The sequence below is a fragment of the Aotus nancymaae genome, unplaced genomic scaffold (assembly GCF_030222135.1).
Source record: "Aotus nancymaae isolate 86718 unplaced genomic scaffold, 86718_ANA_hifiasm-v0.15.2.pri h1tg000017l, whole genome shotgun sequence".
NCBI classification, from domain to species: domain Eukaryota; kingdom Metazoa; phylum Chordata; class Mammalia; order Primates; family Aotidae; genus Aotus; species Aotus nancymaae.
Window position 1 is genome coordinate 14855956 of NW_026988429.1, and position 21490 is coordinate 14877445.

Below are 21490 nucleotides of genomic sequence, written 5' to 3' on the forward strand. Positions count from 1 at the left end.
AGGATAATAAACACCTGTGTTAACTTTTGCTACAACTACAAAATGCATATATTAAAAGATCACTTCTATAACTCTTTTCTGAAAGTATTCCTTGAATTATCTAATTTGTCTAAATTCCTTTCTTTTGATTTTGAAAACACATACATGTCTTTCAGCTACTTAAGGAGTAAGGCAAGTAACTTAAAGAGTTGAAGGCAAGTAATAGAAAACTGGGTGTTACCTTAAGTACTTTACAATGTCTAATCATAATGATAATGGAAAGGCTCATCTATTAATTTAAGAGGCAAGGACACAGAAAAAAGCCAAATTTGACATTAAATTGTTATTGGGTAACAAGTTGCTTTGGAAAACTGCTTCATGTTTTCTCAAAAGCTTAAACATAAAGTTGCTAATGACCCAGCAATTCCTCTCCTAGGTATAGGCCCAAGAAAAATGAAAACATACATCTAGACAAAAACTTGTACATGCATGTTCATAGCAGCATTATTCATAATAGCCAAAAATGGAAGCAATCCAAATAGCCATCAATAAATAAACAAATAAAATAGGTATATCCAATATAATTTGCCAATTTAAAAAATGCTATGCTACAACATAGAAGAACCTTGAAAACATTATGTTAAAAAAACAAAAGTCAGTTACAAAGGACCACATATAGTCAGTCTTCTGTATCCTCGGGTTCCACAGTCATGGATTCAAACAACTGCAGATTAAAATGTAGTGGGGTTTACAATGCTTGTGTCCATATTAAAAATGAATAGACTTTTTTGGGGTTATTATTTTCTAAGCAATATAGCATAACAACTATTTACATAGCATTTACATTGCATTAGGTATTATAAGTAATTTAGAGATAGAGATGACAAAGTATATAGGAGGATGTTTATAGGTTATACGCAAAAAAGCCATTTTATATAAGGGACTTGAGCATTAGGGATTTTGGTATTTGCTGGGGTGGTCCTGGAACCAATCCTCTATGGCACTGAGGGACAAGTGTATTGTATGATTCCATTTATGTGACATGTACAGAATAGGCCAGTCTATGGAGATAGAATGTAGATTAGTGGTTGCCTATAGTTGGGGGACGGGACAGGTGAGTCAGAAAGAAAAAGAAAGTGACCACTAATGGGTAATGAGATTTCCCTTGGAATGATAAATATATTCTAAAATTGACTGTGGTAATGGTTGATCAATTCTGTGAATATACTAAAAATAATTTAATTGTATACTTCAGATGTGTGAATTGTATGGTATGTAAATTATATATCAAAACTGTTATAAGAAAATGACATAGGCACAGGTGCCAACAAAACTGGTTATTTTAAAAAAATCATAAAAAGAAAAAATTCAAGGACAACTCAGTATGTCTCCCTTCAACCTTGTCTAGGGGAATCAGCCCTAGTTAACTAATTTTACATATAAGGCTAGTGGTAAGTGTGTGGGTAATTACAGCATTTAATACACATTTAAAATACACATTTTTTTTTTTTTTTTTTTTTTTTTTTTTTTGAGACGGAGTCTCGCTCTTGTTACCCAGGCTGGAGTGCAATGGCGCGATCTCGGCTCACCGCAACCTCCGCCTCCTGGGTTCAGGCAATTCTCCTGCCTCAGCCTCCTGTAAAATACACATTTAAGCAAGGATTGGCCTTGCTTAAAATGATGAGAGCTTTCTAGTCTGCTGAAACTAAATTTAAGAGAAGATACTCTAAAGGCCAAAACATCGCTGGTATGAATGGACACAGAATGACAACTCTCAGCACATAAAATAAGAGAACATGCTTTGAGGACTGATAGAAGTAATTTTAAAGACAAATCAAGGATGAACTATTTTACATATCTAGCAACAAATGTATGATATATGTAGTGTTCAATGCATGGTAAAAGATGAAAGATGCTAAAATAACTTCAAATAACTGATGGATCCTCAATGAAATTTGAGTTGCACGTCAAGAAGGTCTGGAATATTTTTTCACAACTCAGAATGCACAGTGGAATGGATGACTTGAGATAGTCCACCTTATATATTTGTCTTGTACTAATATTTATGTTAGCCAGAGACCTTGAAGGTTTCCCTATTGTGTGACTGGTATGCTGATAACAGTCTTTCGTATCACAATATGCAAAGTGAAGGAAATGACTAGTAAAAAGCAAACTTGAGGTAGTGTCATAGAAACAGACAGCTGAGGACCAGAATTCTGAGTGTGATGGTAATGATGACTGCAGTTTATTCCTAGGGGCCAAGTAGGAAACTTCTAACACAAGTTGAAATTCAATGGATAGAAATTTTAAATATGGTCACACACTCTTTAACAGTTCATTTTTCATGATCGTCCCATCATCCGAATTAAATATTAAAAATTTTCCTACTATATGAATCCATTGTAGAGGAAACATATAATATATTGGGAGATACTGACCCATGAAAATGAGGGCCGACTTATTTTGGACCATAAAGTCTAGAGTGTCTCAAAGATGAGAGGAGGTAATAGGGGTTACCAGCCTACTCTGCTCAAAATGACATATAACTTTCCTGATCAACAACAAAGGGAACCACAAATTCAAAAAATCAGAGGTGACTTCTAATCAAAAGAGATCTTTGCAACTCTGTTCTTATACTTTTGCATTTTGCAGCCCTAGTTAAAATGCAGAAACACCTCTAGATTGCCAGACTGTTAAATGACAAGACAGGATGAAAACTGGGAATTCCCTTAAGAATATAAAATATTTGATTTCAAGGACAGTCTATACCAACAGCTATAATAGATTCACACTTTCTTTTTTTGTAAGTAATTATTTTAAAATATGAATGAAAAATACATACAGGATTAACAATGAACAAATTTTTTTGTAGAGATTTTCGACATCCAGTGATTTTCTTGGAGCGGACATTCTTCCTCCATACACTAAAAGCTTTCCGTTTCCGGAACAGTGAAAAGATGGGAATCTTAGTGAGTTCTCTGTGATATAGATATTCCTGTTCCCATCGATCAATTTCAATAAATTCAATGTCATCATTATAAAAGTGTGTTACTCCCTTTTGGCTAATAGTATAGTAGTCATTTTTATTGATGTTCTCATAGCTTACAACTCTATAAACAAATAAAAATTGAGACATAAATAAAGCATTCAATATGAAATGAAGCAATTGCATTATTCTTTTTGTTTTAAAGAGATAAAACATTTCTGGGAAACAAACATTATTTAGAGTTAAAAAATTCTAACAAACTACTTTCAGATTAAATACATTACTCAAGAAAATGAGCTGAACAAGTTGGGTTTATTATAAAGATTTCACAACTGTGGCAATATGCTTGATGATTTCAGTTACATGACTTTTACATTAAAATGAATTGACTATAAATTATAAATTTAATAGTACTATATCAAAGCTACCTGGAGATAAGTTTTCATTTATTATTAACTCTTTAGAAACTATTCAATACTAACAGCGTAAAAAAAATTTATGCTATTAAGTATTGACAGAATTATGAGAAAGATGAAAGTAAGGAAACATTAATTAGGTGAGACAAGAATCAAGAACAAGATTATATGTCCAGTTTATCACCAACAAAATTATTATTATTGATAAGTTATTTAGTTCATAATATCTCTCTTTCAACTATCATCATGGATATTCTTCAACTGTATGAGTAACAGAAAACTGATCAAGTAAAGAAGGAAAGCAAGAACAGAGTAAAAACAGGAGAAAGAAATGAAGCAATGAAAACAGAGCTGATTCTCTAAAACTGCTTAAAATAAAAATATTCCTATAGCAAAATGATGTTTTCTGTAATTTTAGCTATAATGCTGAAATATTGAATGCAAGAAATATTCAGTAATACAACAAGTGTGAAATATGATATAGTACCTTATTGAAATATATTTTGGAATTTAGGGAAATAACATTTTCTAAAATGCTTCTCTTTCTTAGGAGAGCTTAGAATAACAAGATAAAGGTTAAGGGCAAAAAGAAAGCCCTAAATTGTTTCTATGTTAAAACTATGCAAAAATTACATGTACTAGACAGAAATTAGACAGGAACACTCTGGTGGAAATCGGCTGTTTTCCATGTCTTTCAGTCCTTGGCTCTACATTCGAACCTGTAGTCCACAGCCCTTTATTTTATTTTACTTAATTAATTTATTATTAGTAGTATTACTACTACTATTATTATTTTTGACATGGAAGTTCACTGCAACCTCCGCCTCCTGGGTTCAAGTGATTCTCCTCCCTCAGCCTCCCGAATAGTGAAATTACAGGCACCCCACCACCATGCCCAGATAATTTTTGTATTTTTAGTAGAGATGGAGTTTCACCATGTTGGCCAGACTGGTCTCAAACTGCTGACCTCAAGCGATCTCCCTGCCTCAGACTTACAAAATTGCTGGGATTACAGGTGTGAGCCACCACGTCCAGGCCACAGCCCTTTTACATAGGCTTCAGGTTATTTGTGAAATCCCTGAAATTGTTGTATGGAAAATTCATGTATATATGTATGATAAGTTTTTAAGACATTGGAATAAAATTCTGTGTTTTGAGTCTATTAAAAAAAAAGTTAAGAACCACTAGTATAAATCATTTTTAGTTTTTAATTTCTATTTTCATTTTAATAAAACTGAGTAACAAAACTATTTTTAAAATTACGGCACACGAGACCAGAATGAAAGCAAACCCAAATCAAGAGCTGTTCATGTGAGCCTGCAAGGAGATCTGGGGCTGATGGTGCTGTGCGAAGTGGGAGAGGAATAGTAGTGCTTTTTTGTTGTTCAATGAAGATCAAGGGGTCCCTTGCCAAATTATTTTACAGTAAAACCTGTCTGAGTCCATCTGAAATGTAACTTAGACTTCAAGACTTCTATTAATTTATAAAAGTATGTGTGTCTCATTTGAGATAACCACATGGACTGACTCTGCCAACTTGGGGGCTGCCATGGAAAAACCTTCAACCTGCTTGGCTTTTTTCCAACCTGATCCCACTATCTGACTTTTTGTCTGTGTTCTAATTAACTCACCCCAGAAATGTCAGGAAAAATGCCAGGTATTGCACAGGGCTGGTGAGGAATATGGAATTTATTTTACATGTTTTTCCTTTTCTCATTATCAATAGTTAAAGATAGAATTAGGGTATTCTTGAGGTGATTCTCTCTAAAATGTGAAACTTGAATTTGACACTGAAATTGTAATCAACTTCAGATGTTTCATTAACATCAGGCATCAAAGTTACCTAAAAACAAGAACAAATTGCTGACTGCGGCCCTGGTGCATGTCTGGAAAACTTGCTTTGTGTAGTCTACTGATGGCCCTTCCAGAAGGTGGTCGTTGTGGTCCATGAGTTAAATTCTAACTTGGAGTTCAGTGCCACCTAGAAATCCTTTTTACTTGTATTTCTCTTCTTATCGCAGATCTTCATTCTCAAGCCCCTAAGTATTTTCCTTCTTTACGCATCTCTACTCTTCACTGAACAAATGAACACAAGAGAGCCCTTTGCAAAGATTGGATCATTAGCATCAAAATCATCTGAGGTGCTGATTAAGAATATAGATTTCTGAGTCCAACACAGAATCAGAATCTTTATGTATTCCAAGAATCAAAGACAGTGAGTGAGATGCCTGGGTCATTTTGATACACAATGTTGTTTGTGAACCACCAAACTTTATTACAAAACAAAAAGAATGTGAAAACAAGGCAAGCTCCCTCTCATACCCTCACTTGAAGTTCAACATACCATGTTTTTCCCCCTCTCATGCTTTCCTCCAAATGGAGATGGAGAGGTTTCACCTCACTTTTCTCTAACTCTAGTTTTTTGGCTATGTTTCCTCCACAACTAACAGTGTGTATAATGTCCCTTTAGCATATAGAAAATCTTTTCTTGATCCTGCCACATACTTAACTAAAATCCCACACTTTTCTTGCTAAGTTTCCTTTAGAATGGTGTGTGTCAATGGCCACATCCACCTTATCCATTCCTTCTTAGAGTTCCTGAAAATTGGTTTTGTTTCCTGCTGCTCTAATGCAATTATTTTCTCAAAGATCAACAGGGACTTCTTTCAAGCCCAATCCAGTCAGTAGGTAGAAGGGTCTGCAGGGTTAGGAAAATATTTGCAAAAAATAAGAAAGTGTATGCACATTTCTCTGTAATCCTAGTCTTAAGACTTTTTTCAATACTGAGAGGTCACCCCCCAGATCTACTCCTTAGACTGGCATGTTTTACTCTACATGCTCTGCCTCCAAGTAGTGATCCATTTCAGGAGTTGAACCACAACTCCTGTGATCATGACTGCCCACTCAGCATTTATTTCTTGGCACTCAGGATCAAACTTTAGCTGCCTCCTAGAGAGTGGTTTTGGATGTTTGTTCCACTAAGGCTTTTCCTTGAGGAAATAATCAGAAAAAGTAGGCTTTAAGAACCAAAAAGAAAACATTTAAAAATGCAAGTACTGTGTTACAAAATTCCTACTTTTCATATAAAGAAGATGACTTTTGGATCTAGTTAACTAGAGAACCTTGGTTAGTTAACTAATTAGATTGAGATGGAAGTCTCAAATAAAATTATATTTAACTATGCTCTACTGTCTCATAATTGGAAAAAATATATGTAGTGCTTTTTTGCTGTTCAATGAAGATCAAAGGGTCCCTTGTTAAATTATTTTACAGTAGAACCTGTCTGTATCTCTGAAATGAAACACAGGCTTCAAGACTTTCATTAATTTATAAAAGTATATGTGTCTCATTTGAGATAAGCATATAGACTGAGAGAATTGTGGGGCCCTTGTGGTAGGTCAATCATTGTCTTATTATTATTAATTTCAGATGTAATGCAAAGTGAACCTACTTTGGGGCTTAGAACTCCTCTGGGGTTTTTTAAAATTTTTCTCCTCCTGATATTTGATTTCCAAAACAATAAAACCTCAATGTGATGTTATTTCAAATAGTTCCATCTGTTATATACTGCAGTGATTGAAAATGCTTCTATTGATTCTTAAATCAATCTACCAGACTAATATTGCAGAAACATAGGTTTTTCTCATGTGACTGTTGTGCTCAAGAACCTTGAACAGCCCCTTATTGCTCCTGTCATTAAATCCAAGTTATTCTGCCAGGTATTTGTGGCACTGTCCTCCTGTTTCACATTAGTTCCTTCTCTGTCCACACAAATCATCCTCTTTAGTCAGGCTGATTTCTTCATCATATTCATCTTAGGTCATGCTTGAATGCATACATATGTCTTTGTTCACCCTGTTACCTCCTGCTTCTTTGAAGATTCCGATTTGTACAAGAAAGTTACTCCTTACGTGCTTTAAGGCTGAATTAGATAAGCTCTTGTGGCCCTATGCAACTCTAAGTTGTCTATTTTCATTATTATATGGCTTCAAGTATTATGATTTGGGTGTATTCATTGACTAAAGGTAAGCAAGCAAGTGCCTGGGAAGAAATAGGCCACTTCCTGAGTTCTGCATTTATCAACCTCAATCTGTTTGATAATGGTCCTTGTCATGACTCAATATGAGACTAGATCTAACCTAACCTGGGGAAGAGAAATGCTTGCTTTACTTCTGGTTTGATTAACCAAAGATGGCAAAATAAGTGGTAAAGAACTCCTTTTTTTAAGAGGAAATTTCCAAGTTTCATCACTAGGAGGGTGCTCTAGGGTCAATGTTTCTCAATGTATCATCTTTGGAGGAGCAGCATGAGCATTATGTGGGAATTGCATATTCTCAGGCCCCATCCTAGACCTATTAAATCATAAACTCTAGGAGTTTAACCATCTGTGTTTTAGCAAGTCTTTTAGGGCTTGAGAACTGCTGCTCTAGGTCCACGATGTGTAACTCTGAATCTTAGAATCACCTGGCAAGTTTTAAAGAAAAGCTCTTGCTCAGTCTCTACCACAGACCAATCAGATAAATCATAAGTAACAGGAATTGGAACCTGGGTGATTCTAATGAGCAGCTAAGGCTAAGACCTACTGCTCTAGGTTCTTCAGATTTTTGTGTGAAATAAAACCATCATCCTCTAAATCACCAGAACTCCAGAGCAGTGCCAGGATGTGTGTGCATGTATGTTTGTGTGTGCATGTGTTTGAAGGAAGGGTACGGAGTCAATCTGAAGTCTAGATCTAACCAATGTTTGCCTTTTATCTGTGTTGGAAAAAAGTAGATCTGATGTAAACTAGGGAAGAGAAATGCTTGTTGTACTTCTGGTTTGATTAACCAGAAGGAAGTTTTTTGATTATTCCAAATGAAAATCCAAAGGGCCCATAGTGTTTCCACTTGCTGACTCAAATTTGACTTTATCGATATAAATTTCTTCATAGATTAGCCTAAGAAAGCTACATTTTGTTAGACAACCTGGTGAGGTTTTTTGATAATATGGCTTCAAAATGATCTGTTCCTTACTACATAATATATATACTTCATTATAAAGTTTTAAAAAAATAATTATAGCTTCACACATAAACTAGAATGGCTCTACTTCAGAAGGTTTCAAGCTGATACCACTGATTAATTTGATAACATTTTTATACAAATAGGATATTTAGGCAAAAGGACAGGTCTGTTACTGCAGTTTACAAATCTATGTTTGAGATAATACAAATTATGCTGCCTGATTTCTCATCTCTTTTGACTACTGTGTTTGCCATATAGATCTGGTAGTTTTCTAGCTTTAACAGAAAATTTTCCATTATAAATGAGCAAAAAGATAAATATCTGTCAAAATTAAATCCATATTACCATGATACCATAAATTACCAAATTACCATAATTTAAGAGAATTGTAGACCTTAATATCAGAAAATGAGTTTTCAAAAATTATTAGGTAATTTCCATTTAGAAGGTTTTTAAAAATTCAAGGATGTAGTTTCAAGGATAGGTTTCATTAATTTAAGAAGTAAAATTATAAAAATTTCAAAAAAAATAAACATTACTTACACTTAAATATGATAAAAATATCTTTGAAAATTACAAAAGTCTACAGTGCTATTTATCAAGATAATTTTATTAGAATATGTTTTCAAATTATGCTTTGAAAAACTATTTTTGTGTTTTAAAAACAATTCATTATGAAATTCAATTAAGATTCAGATTTTTCCCAGTTGGTAACATCAAAAACCAAACAAGAGGAATGGAGGAAAGAAGGGATAGAAAAAATAATCAGAAACATCTAATTGCTTATTTTTTTAGGAACACATAATATTGCCTCAAAAGGAAAACACAAAAAATAAGAGCAAATCAAAAAGTAATGGCAACAAAAGCCAAAATAGACAAATGGGATCTAATTAAACTTAAGAGCTTCTACATAGCAAAATAAACAATAATTAGAGTGAACCAGCAACCAACAGTATGGGAAAAAGTTTTGGCAAGCTACCCATCTGACAAAGAGCTAATATCTAGAATCTACAAAGAACTAAAACAAATATACAAGAAAAAAACAAACACCCCATCAGAAAGTGGGTGAAAGATATGAACAGACACTTTCAAAAGAAGACATTTATGAGGCCAACAAACATGAAAAAATGCTCATCATCACTGGTCATTAGAGAAATGCAAATCAAAACTACATTGAGATACCATCTCACACCAGTTAGAATGGTGATCATTAAAAACTCTGGAGACAACAGATGCTGGAGAGGATGTGGAGAAATAGGAACACTTTTACACTGTTGGTGGGAGTGTAAATTAGTTCAACCATTGTGGAAGACAGTGTGGCGATTCCTCAAGGATCTAGAAATAGAAATTCCATTTGACCCAGCTATCCCATTACTTGGTATATAGCCAAAAGATTACAAATTGATCTATTATAAAGACACACAAATATATATGTTCATTGCGGCACTGTTTACAATAGCAAAGATGTGGAACCAACCCAAATGGTCATCAAACATAGACTGGATAAAGAAAATGTGGCACATATACACCATAGAATACTAGGTGGCCATAAAAAGGGTAAGTTCATGTCCTTTGCAGGAACAGATGAAGCTGGAAACCATCATTCTCAGCAAACTGACACAAGAACAGAAAACCAAACACTGCATGTTCTCACTCATAGTGGGTGTTGAACAATGAGAACACATGGACACAGGGAGGGGAGCATCACACACTGGGGTCTGTTGGGGGTTGGGGGGCTAGGGGAGGGATAGCAGGGGGTGGGAAAATTGGGGAGGGATAACATTAGGAGAAATACCTAATGTAGATGACAGGGAGATGGATGCAACAAACCACCATGGCATGTGTATACCTATTTAACAATCCTGCAAGATCTGCATATGTACCCCAGAACTTAAAGTAAAATAAAAAATAATAATAAAAACTAAGCAAGAATTTATTTATTTATTTTATTTAATTTTTTAATTGCATTTTAGGTTTTGGGGTACATGCGAAGAACATGCAAGATTGTTGCATAGGTACACACGTGGCAGTGTGATTTGCTGCCTTCCTCCCCTTCACCTATATCTGGCATTTCTCCCTATGCTCTCTCCCCAACTCCCCAGCCCCCACTGACCCTCCCCTATTTCCCTCCAACAGACCCCAGTGTGTAGTGCTCCCCTCCCTGTGTCCATGCGTTCTCATTGTTCAACACCCGCCTATAAGTGAGAACATGTGGTGTTTGATTTTCTGCTCTTGTGTCATTTTGCTGAGAATGATGGTTTCCAGGTTCATCCATGTCCCTACAAAGGACACGAACTCATCATTTTTGATGGCTGCATAATATTCCATGGTGTATACGTGCCACATTTTCCCTGTCCAGTCTATCGTTGATGGGCATTTGGGTTGGTTACAGGTCTTTGCTATTGGAAACAGAGCTGCAATGAACATTCGTGTGCATGTGTCCTTATAGTGGAACAATTTATAATCCTTTGGATATATACTGTTTCTCACATAGACAAAACAAACAGTTTTGCTGATAAACTGAGTTTGTCTTAGAAACCGAAAGGAAGTGTCTACAGTAACAATCAAACTCAGTTGGATGGTTCAACAGGAAGGTGGCAGAGGCTGTGTTGTGTTCCCACTATAGAGCTGCTCTCTGGCAGACGGGACTACACAGTCCTACCCACGGAAATATTTTCTGAATTCAGAACATTTAACAAGGTAACTATACAAATATTAGAAAAATAAAATTTCACCCATGGTAAATTTCTGGGTGATTGCGTTTTTTTAAAAAAATGTTTTTACCACCATGAACAACTGGGGCACACCGGGAGTCACTTGCTTGGCTGCAGCACACTTCTTGAGAAGCTTTGCTTTATAGCTGTGTTAAACATTTAGCATCTGGAACCACTGACTGGGCATTTGATACTCACTCAGACTATCAATTTTATGTAAATTGTGTGAGGATCTCATCACAAATTTTAAAATAATAAATATAAGCCATAATTTTAAAAAAGTAATAACACGATTCTCTTTAGTCAGCTGAATGATGAGTAGTGTGAGCCACAGATGAGAGTTCACACCCAGCTAGCTCCTTTTCCCTATTGAATTTTTTTTTTTAATTAAAAGATCTTAAATAACAACTTTAATTCTTTGGAAATGAGAGCCCAAAACTAGAGCCTCTATCACATAGTTCTGGGCCTCTAGACAATCTGTGGAGCCAAAATTTCTGGATCATTTCACTGGAGTCTGTTTTTAGCACTGAATCAGATGGTAAGTCAACAAGTACATGATGCTATAAAGCTGCAAGGCTGAGAGTGTCAATTTAGAAAATGGAAGCAAACAAATTCTTATTAGCTCTTTGGTCACATTTGGATTGAAAAGTATCTTCTCAGGTTATTGAGTTTAAATATGATTTTTGGATAGATATGCCCACTAACACATGATCAATTATTTTCCTCCAATTAGTAAAATCATAAGTGATAGGTTGTCTACTCAAAATATTAAACATATCTCTATGATATAACTCTTGAGCAAGTCCCCTAAAATCATAGAAATGGTCTTTACTAGTATTATTAGTTTCACAAAATGTTTTAAATCTTACTCTTCATTTCCTGCATATATCATGATCTAAATAAAATCTTTTACTTGATATTTCAATGTATGACCATGGAAAAGTGCACAGTTAGCGCACATAAAATCCTTGATTTTATGAGATTCACAATTTTCGCTCTCTGTCAATCCTAAGACAAAAATGAGAGGTTTACTGTCGTATGTAAATGTTCTCTCTGAGCAGGGCAAAGCCTTTCTTGCTGCACACACAGCTAAGTGCTCAGACACTACTGATTCCTACATGCCTTTTGCAGTCTAAATCTCTGCTCACAACTAACTGAAAAAACTCTTCTATAGCACAGGTTTTTAGTGATAATTGGAAAAAAATTTCTGAGCATATTTTTCTCAAACGTTTCATTGCACATTTGGGGTTAAAGCAAAATACCTGTCAGCACACTTTATAATGATATGCATACAGTCAGTTAATAAGGGAATCTTGCAAATAACTTATAACTTACTGTATTTTCTCTCTAAGCATATCTTGCCATAGGTGATTAAGCAATAGCATGACATATCATTTTTAAAAGATTTTTGTTACAGGAAGTGCAACTTTAAATGATTTCCATAGTTTAAATCTCAATTTCTCGTTTATTCCATTCTATACTGAGAAGCAGTATTTTGCATTTTGTTCAAATTTTTTTTCTGGAAAAATTCAATAGGCTTATCAGAGAGAGAGATTATTGCTCTAGATTCAAAAATCATAAAAAATGCTTCCACAGCTTCACCACATTTGTTGGATAGTGAAGACATTCTTCAGCAGCAAACTCACAGTCTCACAGTTATTTTATCACATTACTTTTAAAAGGAGTTTGGTATAGCATGACCTCATCTTGTTGACACAGTATATACTATGATTAACTTCCAGTTTAGCTACTGCTAACTCCATAGCATCCAAATCATCATCTTTACTCATAAGGTTATGACATTTGGAGTTAAAGTTAGGGAGGAAAGTTTAACATCAAACCCTAAAATGCAATAATAATAACAAACCATGATTGTAAAATATCTTTCTAAATGAGACCTTACATATTACTATTAAGCATCACTTCTGAGAGTCCAAAAAAGTATAAAACATCAACTCAATTTCCCTAGTAGAAGTGCTCATTAATCTAGGAACAAATCTCCAGAACTGAACAAAAGCACAGTTCTCAGTCTCCTCTTCAATACTTTATCTTGTGCTGGTAAAAAGATGAGAATCAGTTCTACATGGAGCAAAATTTGGCTCTTCTCATAGTGGAAAATGAACATCACAAATAGCACTCCTTAATATCTGTGTTATTAGATGATTATTTTTTCCCTGAAGAAAAAAACTATGAAAACATTTTTTGCACATGGATCAAGAAGTATGTTTTAAAATCACCAAAAAACCCACTTTCCATAAGTTTCCACTTAAGATCTACAACTTCTTCACCAAAGACGTATAAAAACCAGAAAAGGGAGTAAGGTAGTGGTAGGAATGACAATACTATTAAGGGTTTTTTTTTTTTTTCATCAAAGAGTTTTAAATTACATTATATGTTAAGTCTTCCATTTAAAAAAAAATGAATTGTCTCATGTTGGAAAAAGCCTCTTTTATACTCCAATTCTTCATCTACCATCTCTTCTCCTTTTAACATTCCCAAATTAATGTATCTGAACTCAAACATGTATTTTTCCCTGATGATTCTGCTCCATTCAATCTTCTGTGTCTCAGCTGTAAAAGGAAAATAAATCTTGGGGCCCCAAAATCACTCAACTAAAGGTAAAAGTCAAGTTGGGAACTGCTTAGGGCAAACTTGCCTCCCATTCTATTCAAACTCACCCCTGTGCTGAGATAAATGCATATCTCATTGCCTCATTTGGAGAGGCTAATGAGAAACTCAAAGGAATGTCTCTTATCTACTTATGACCTGGAAGCCCCTTACTTGCTTTGAGTTTTTCCATCTTGGCCTTCAGTTGTCCCATCTTTCCAGTCTGAACCAATGTACATCTTACACATATTAACTGATCTCTCATGTCTCCCTAAAATGTATAAAGCCAAGCTGTGCCCTACCACCTTGGGCACATGTCATTAGGATCTCCTGAGGCTGTGCACATCCTCAACCTTGGCAAAATAAACTTTCTAAATTAACTGAGAACTGTCTCAGATCTCGGGGTTCACAGTCAACCACAACTCTACCCCTCTTGCTCAGACAACTGGATCATTAAACTCATCCTGTACTGTTTTCTGGTTATCTACCCTACATGTTTGTAAAAACATCCTGTTGGCTTCACCTTTAAATTATTTTCAGAAGAAAACATATTTCTTTTTTTTTTTTTTTACAGTGTTTCGGATTTATTTACTTTTTTTTATTGCATTTTAGGTTTTGGGGTACATGTGAAGAAAATGCAAGATTGTTGCATAGGTATACACATGGCAGTGTGATTTGCTGCCTTCCATATTTCTTATCACTCATCATGATATATCCTTTATCTCTTGTTCACTCTACTGTAGTCACACCAGCCTCCTCTTTGTCCCTTGAGCATGTCAGGTCTACTTGCACTTCAGGATGTTTGTATTCACTTCCTGCTGCCTGGAATGCTCATAACTGCACTAGCACATAATTCATTCCTTCTCTTTCAAGTCCTCATTCAAACGCCAGCTTCTCAATGAGGCCCACCCTGATCACCCCAGTTAATTCACAACCTCTTCCTCAGCACTCCCAATCCTCTTTATCTCTATTTATTTTCTCCAATATTTATCACATTTTAGTATTCTACATAATTTACTCATGTACGGTTTATTATTGTCATCCTCTGCTAAAATGTCAGTTCCATGAGTGCAACAATTTTGATATGGATGGTTTACTAATGTGTCTCAAGCACGTAAAACAGTTTCTATTACAGAGATCATGCTCAACAAATTTTGCTGAATGATTGCACTTTCACAAGCATTTCTGTTCTTCCTACAAGTTATTGTTCACTCCTGTTAGGCTCTTTAAGATTTACAACAAATCTATCATTTTAAATTTTGATTAAAACTTTTACTTTAAAGCAACTTGCAGTCTCATAATTATGTGACTTCAAACTGTATCAACAACAAATGTGTCACAACAACACAGAGGAAGTGTGTGTATTTTATTCATCTATACGAATATCCTAAGTTATCAAGATCATTTTATTAAAAAATCCTTACTTCTACTCTATAAAGATGAAATAACATGAAAAACAAATCGTGCAGCACCTACTTTTTATATATTGCCATCCTCTTTTCTCAGTAATTATAAAGTATCAAAAATATGTTTGTAATACTGATTAAAAATATATGGCATAACATTGCATAAATATATGAGAAGCTCAATAATACAGATAAGATGGTTAATGTTTCTAAATGGATAAAGGGAATATAAATAAAAAATACATAATTGTTGCGATTAGGATTAATTTATCATTCGATGATAACCAAAATTATATTTGATTTTTATCATTAATAGTCAATCAATTATGAATAATATGTGCAATCTTATTTGTAATTTTTATGTTAAAGAAATTGTTTCATAAAAATAACTCACTTTAGATTATATGCATCATATTCAATGGATGATCTTGACACTGCAGGGATCATATAAAGAAATCCAAGATCTTCATTTTCACGTATTATTTTAATGATCTGCAAGGGATCACGAATGTTGGCTTTAATAACTTCTTCTTGGTCGTGGAAAGTGTACTTAGGGTAAGCTGAAGATCTAGTCCTGAAGAGACCTCTTCTTCCAATACTGGTACGTGACAATTTAGGAGGAGAGGGCTGATAAATCTAAACAAAGCCAAGTTTTGAAAAAAAAAAATGAGTCTTTGTACACACTCAAGAGTGACAAAATATGTCCCTCAAGGACTAATTGCCATATTGCATGAGATGTCTAGGCCTCAAAGGCAAGCGTCTTGTCACTCAAAATTTTCAAACCATTGTTAGGGAGCGATATTCTTCCTCATTACTGCCTATGCAGATACCCATCCTTTTCCCACAAAGCAGTCCCAGTTGTCAGCTCCTATTTTAACTCAATGTTTATTACATCAAAATATTACCTGGTCTTTGATATTCTTGGGAGCACTCCACCCTCCTTGCTTGATTGCTCTGCATCTATCTTCTCTGGAGCCTCTCCTCTCAACCTCCCCATCTGTTCCAACAACCTTGATGCTCTTCAGCGAGTGAAGTCTTGGACAGCTGTTATCATAACTCATAATAACTTTACTTCTTTGTGAATATGAGGGGTGGTTATATTGAGTATTGGGAATAATTATACGATAGCCTTAGAGAAGCATTGATTTTATTAACTAATATTGCTTGTTCCTTATACCAGTGCTTCTCAAACTTTAAATGTGCAGTGAATTACCTGGGGTTCTTATTAAAATGCAGATTTTTATTCAGTACAGCTAGGGTGGAGCCTGAGGTTCTGCCTTTCTAACCTGCTCTCCTGGATATGGATCCTGCTGACCATGGACTACACTTGGAACAGCAAGGCTGATTTCCACCCTGCCATGTCCACACACTCCAGCTTTGTACTACTCTCTGGGCTTCACAGTCTGTGCTCTCAGTGCCACTCACCCCCGCCCCCAGAAAACTTGGGTGGCATCACTCACATCTGTTGCTCTCATGGAGGAGGTTAATCATTGTGTTTGAGGAAATTTGACACTAACTCCAAAGGTCATCACCTTGCCTCTCTGACAGTGTAGGAGTAACTGGCTTTAAGATAAAAGTCACCATAGTGGACCTGCTTTGTTGAATAAGTACTGTAAATATATGCATGAGTATTTTATTGCCTATTAACATGGCTGGCAGAGGCTGCCATTTCTGCAGGGATTTATTGCTACAAGCTCTGTGGAACAACTTCTCCAGAAAATTTGTACTCATAGGGAACATTACACCCCATCTCTGATTAAATATACTCTATTGAATAGCAGTTGGAGAGAAGCCTAACAACAAGTTCAGAGCTGAAGGAAACACATCTTTGAACATAAAAGGCAAATAAAATGTGTCTTTGAATTCTTGGCCAGGGATGGCAGCAATGGCACTGTTCTCTTCTGTGAATGAATAGGCCAAACCTGAACCAGAGAAAACGTATATCACCTTATTTCAATGTTGCAACAAGGGCTAATCCACTTTAGTATTTTTATGAGATTAAAGTATTACTGTTTTAACAGAAAATGCATTTATTTTATTTGTTCTAGTTTTTAAAAAGTCTTACTGCATTCTAAGTGGAAGATGTGTTCCATAACAGGGTTACATATTTTCCTCTGAGCACTAATTTCTCATTATGTAACTCAGTGGGAAAATGTGATTCACAACTTTAGCATTAACATAGGTTCAGATTTGGGGGTGGGAATTAAAGAAAGCATTTATTCATAAAATGTACAATGTCTGTAGTACTCCTCTCTGACGGATGTCCAGTATAATTTGAAAGTCAATTTCTTTCTTAATTAACAGAGGCTTCCAACTTCATTCCTTTCTGCCTTCCTTTATCTCCCAGAAATCCTCCTTGTTGCATTTTTATTTGAAACTCATACTGATAAATCAATATCTGAAAAAGTTACCTTTTTCTCAGAATAAATATCTTTTTTACTTTATGTAAAAATCCCCTTTTCCATATTTCTCTTTAATTCCTCTTTACTGAATTCTTCACTGAGTGACAGCTACAACCAAAAATCATAGCTCACAACCTAACATTCCTTTTCAGCCCCACTTTCATCCAGATGTCTGTACAATTTCCCTCCTTTTTTTAAAATTCAAATTCTTGAAGCCCTCTTTACGGCAAATGAATTAATTTACAGGAAATCAAATCTTTCCTGGCTCAGATCTTTTCTGGAGAAAGAGCTCCTTCTGTCTCCACTTCACTGACACCATAGTAAGTGAGGTTTTGTAATTTCCATATAATTCTTCATATGATTTCATTCTTTCAGGATGATCTCACCCAAACCCAAAGTAAGCTCCTGTCCATCTATCTTCTCCTCAAGCTCCCACCTCTCCCACCTTATCTATCCCATTAACTTTCCACACCTTTTTCTCAACTTAGTGTAACTCCCAAGGGTAGCTTTTATTCACTGACTGGCCCCCCAATGGCCAGGTGTAAGAGTCCTTTTTATTTAGTTTTTCATTATTTTGTACCTTAAACAACCAAGGAGAGCTCTTATACTCCTCTGTGCTGAGTGCTCACTTGTCCACCTACATACCTCTAGACTCTGAAATCCTTGAGGATAGACCTTGTCCTCAATTGTGCACATCTAGCACTTCTAACCCAAAGCTTGGAGCCAAACCAGCAATTAAATGTGTGACTGTCAAAGGATCCTCTCAACCAAAAGCTCAGAGAAATCTTGGCTCTATTGGTATCTTTACTGTAGATATGCCCTTCATATTCTCTCCCCTTACTGTTTTTTTCTTTAATTATCTATAGATATTCATTTAAACGCAAGCTCTGGTGATTTCTTCCCCAAGCTACCATTTCTTTTCTTTCTTTCTTTCTTTCTTTCTTTCTTTCTTTCTTTCTTTCTTACTTTCTTTTTTTTTTTTTTGGAGATGGAGTTTCATTATGCCATCCAGGCTGGAGTGCAATGGAGTAATCTCGGCTCACTGCAACCTCCGCCTCCTGGGTTCAAGTGATTCTCCTGCCTCAGCCTTCCAAGTAGCTGGGATTACAGGCATATGCCACCATATCCAGCTAATTTTTGTATTTTTAGTAGAGACAGGGTTTCACCATGTTGGTCAGGCTGGTCTCGAACTCCTGACCTCAGATGATCCACCTGTCTCCACTCTGCAACTCTCACCAGCTACACAAGTTGTCTTTCTAGCTGGCTTAGTCTCCATTTTATTACCCTTCACCAGGGTCTTCAAAGATTCCCATTTTTGGTAAAAATGATGAAAATTTCAAAAAAGTTAAAACATTCAAAATACTATTATGTCTTCTTTATCATGCAAAAGAAGGTCAGAAGGCACTGTACAGATGCTGAAAGTTTCCTTTATGATTTTCCTCCACTGTAAGAGTTTTCCTTAAACAGGAAGAATGAAAAAATGTCATATTCCCCAAACTCATTATGCAACTTAATAGAAAATGACTTTGCTACTATTTTTATGAGTTAAAAGCATGTTAGCAATGCTATACAAAACAAAATTAAGTTAAAAGAATCAATTAAGTATTTTAATATTATACCTGTATTTTTTTCATAGCATCTTCCTGCTCAAGAAACCGAGTAGATGATGTAACAGAACTTATTTTTGCTGTGCTTACTGGATGTTTAATGATTCCGGAAGTCATTAATTGAGATCGATTCTGTTCATTTATGTATTTTGGCTTTTTACGATCTTGGTAGACTTTTGGCACTGGCTTTGGGAAATAGAGAGACGTGTTAATCTTTTTAACATTCATATAAACTTGTTTCATTTTTCACTACCCAGTTACTGATAGTTAAGTATCTGTATTGTATATAATCCTAGAGAGGACTTAGCTGCCCAAAAACTTTGCCACTGAATCCTTTAACTTAAACAGTACCTAGAACTAAATATTTGTTGAATAAATATTTACCATATTTACAACTTCATAAAAAGTTCTTATCTTTTAGCTTTCATTCCTTCTTTGTCAATTCAGAGTCTAGAAATGACTTCCATCCTCCAAAGCAATTTTGGAACTTCCTCTGTGGCTACAGAGGCTAAAACAATGGTTTTTGAACTTACCAAAGGCTCTAGTTTTTTAGGCTGCTGTTGTTTTCTTGTCTTCTCCTGAGCTTTTGTAATGTGACTAAATGTTAGGATCCGTGTATCAGATTCATTTTCAGTGGATGTCACTCTTCCTTTGGCTTTTATGTTATTCAGTCTTGGAAGTGCAGAATTTTCTTCATACTCTTCAGTATTTGTCAGGTCAGATTCACTATCTGTGGCCTGAAAAGTCATTGTTACTCCTGGAAAGGATGGGGTGAGAAAAAAAAAATTAATTAATTATGAATTAAGATGTTAATTGTAATCATAGGGAAAACACTAAGAAAATAACTAAAATAAATAAATAAATAAAAAGTGAACCAAAATGGCACACTTAAAAAAATCTACCTCATACAAAAGAAGGCAATAATGAGAGAAATGAAAAATAACATAGAAAAACAAATAGAAAATATCAAAAGTAGGTCCTTCCTCATCAGTAATTATGTTAAATGGAAATTGATTAAACTTATCAGCTAAAAGGCAGAATGAATTAAAAAAAAAAGACCCAAAAACATATTGTCTACAAGAGACATACTTTAGATTTAAAAACACAGACAGGTTGAAAATAAAATAATGGAAAAAATATATTTCATGCATACTTTAAGGAAAAGAAAGCTGGAGTGGCTATACTAATATTTAAAAAAAATGGACTTTAAGACAAACACTGTGATTAGAGATAAAGGTCCAGAAAAGAATCAATCCATCAAGAAGACATAACAATTATAAATATATTCACCTAACAACACAGCCCCAAAATATATGAAGTACAAACTGACAGAATTATTGAAGGGAGAAATGGACAATTCAACAATAGTTAAAAATTCTATCTTTCAGTAATGATGAAACAACTACTGCTATGGTTTGGATGTGTCCCCAAAAGTATGTATGTTGGAAAATTAATCCTCAATGCAACAGTGTTGAGAAGTGGGACCTAATAAGAGGTAATTAGGTAATAATGGAGACCTAATGCAGAGACTTCATGGGAAGTGGGCTAGTTATTGAGAAGGTTTGTTATACAAGTGAGTTTGGCCCTCTCTTGTTCTCTCATGTACTCTCTTGCCCTTCCATCTTCCATCATGGGCGAATGCAACATGATGTCCCTTACCAGATGCTTCTGGCCTCTCAATTTTGGCCTTCCCAGTCTCCAGAACTGTAAGATATAAATCTTTGTTCTTTATAAATTATCCAGCCTATGGTATGTATTCCATTATAGTCACCAAATTGACTAAGAGATTATAGAAAAGATTAATAAGGAAATAGAATAATTGAGCAACACTATTAACCAAACATACTTGACAAACATCTATAAAATGTCCCACCCCCAAAACAACAGAAAACACATTCTTTTCAAGTGTACATGAAACATTCTCCAAGATAGACCATGTGTTAGGCTGCAGAACAAGTCTCAATAAATGTTAAAAGTTTGAAGTCATATAAAATATCTTTTCTGATCACATAAAATAAAATTAGAAATACGAGGAAACTGAATCCAGCAGTATATTCAAAGGATTGTACACCATGGCCAAGTACAATTCATCGCAGGAATGAAAAAGTAGTTCAAAATAAAAAAAATCAATAAAAGTAATACATCATATTAATAGAAGAAGAGGGAAAAAGACAGCAGGATCATCTTAATTCATGAACAAAAAAGCAACTGATAAAAATCCAACACCATTTCATTATAAAAACATTAAACAAACTAAGAATAGAGGAAACATCTTCAATCTGATGAATGGTATTTGAAAAACCCATAGTTAACATCATACTCAGTGCTGAATGCCTCAAAACTTTCCTAATAAGATTAGAAATAAAACAA

The 21490-nt window shown here is 34.9% G+C and overlaps 1 pseudogene; it reads right to left on the reverse strand.

The window, feature by feature from the left end:
* The window catches only part of LOC110568659 (dynein axonemal heavy chain 6-like), a 322799-nt pseudogene that overhangs the window by 292764 nt on the left and 8545 nt on the right, over nucleotides 1–21490 (reverse strand).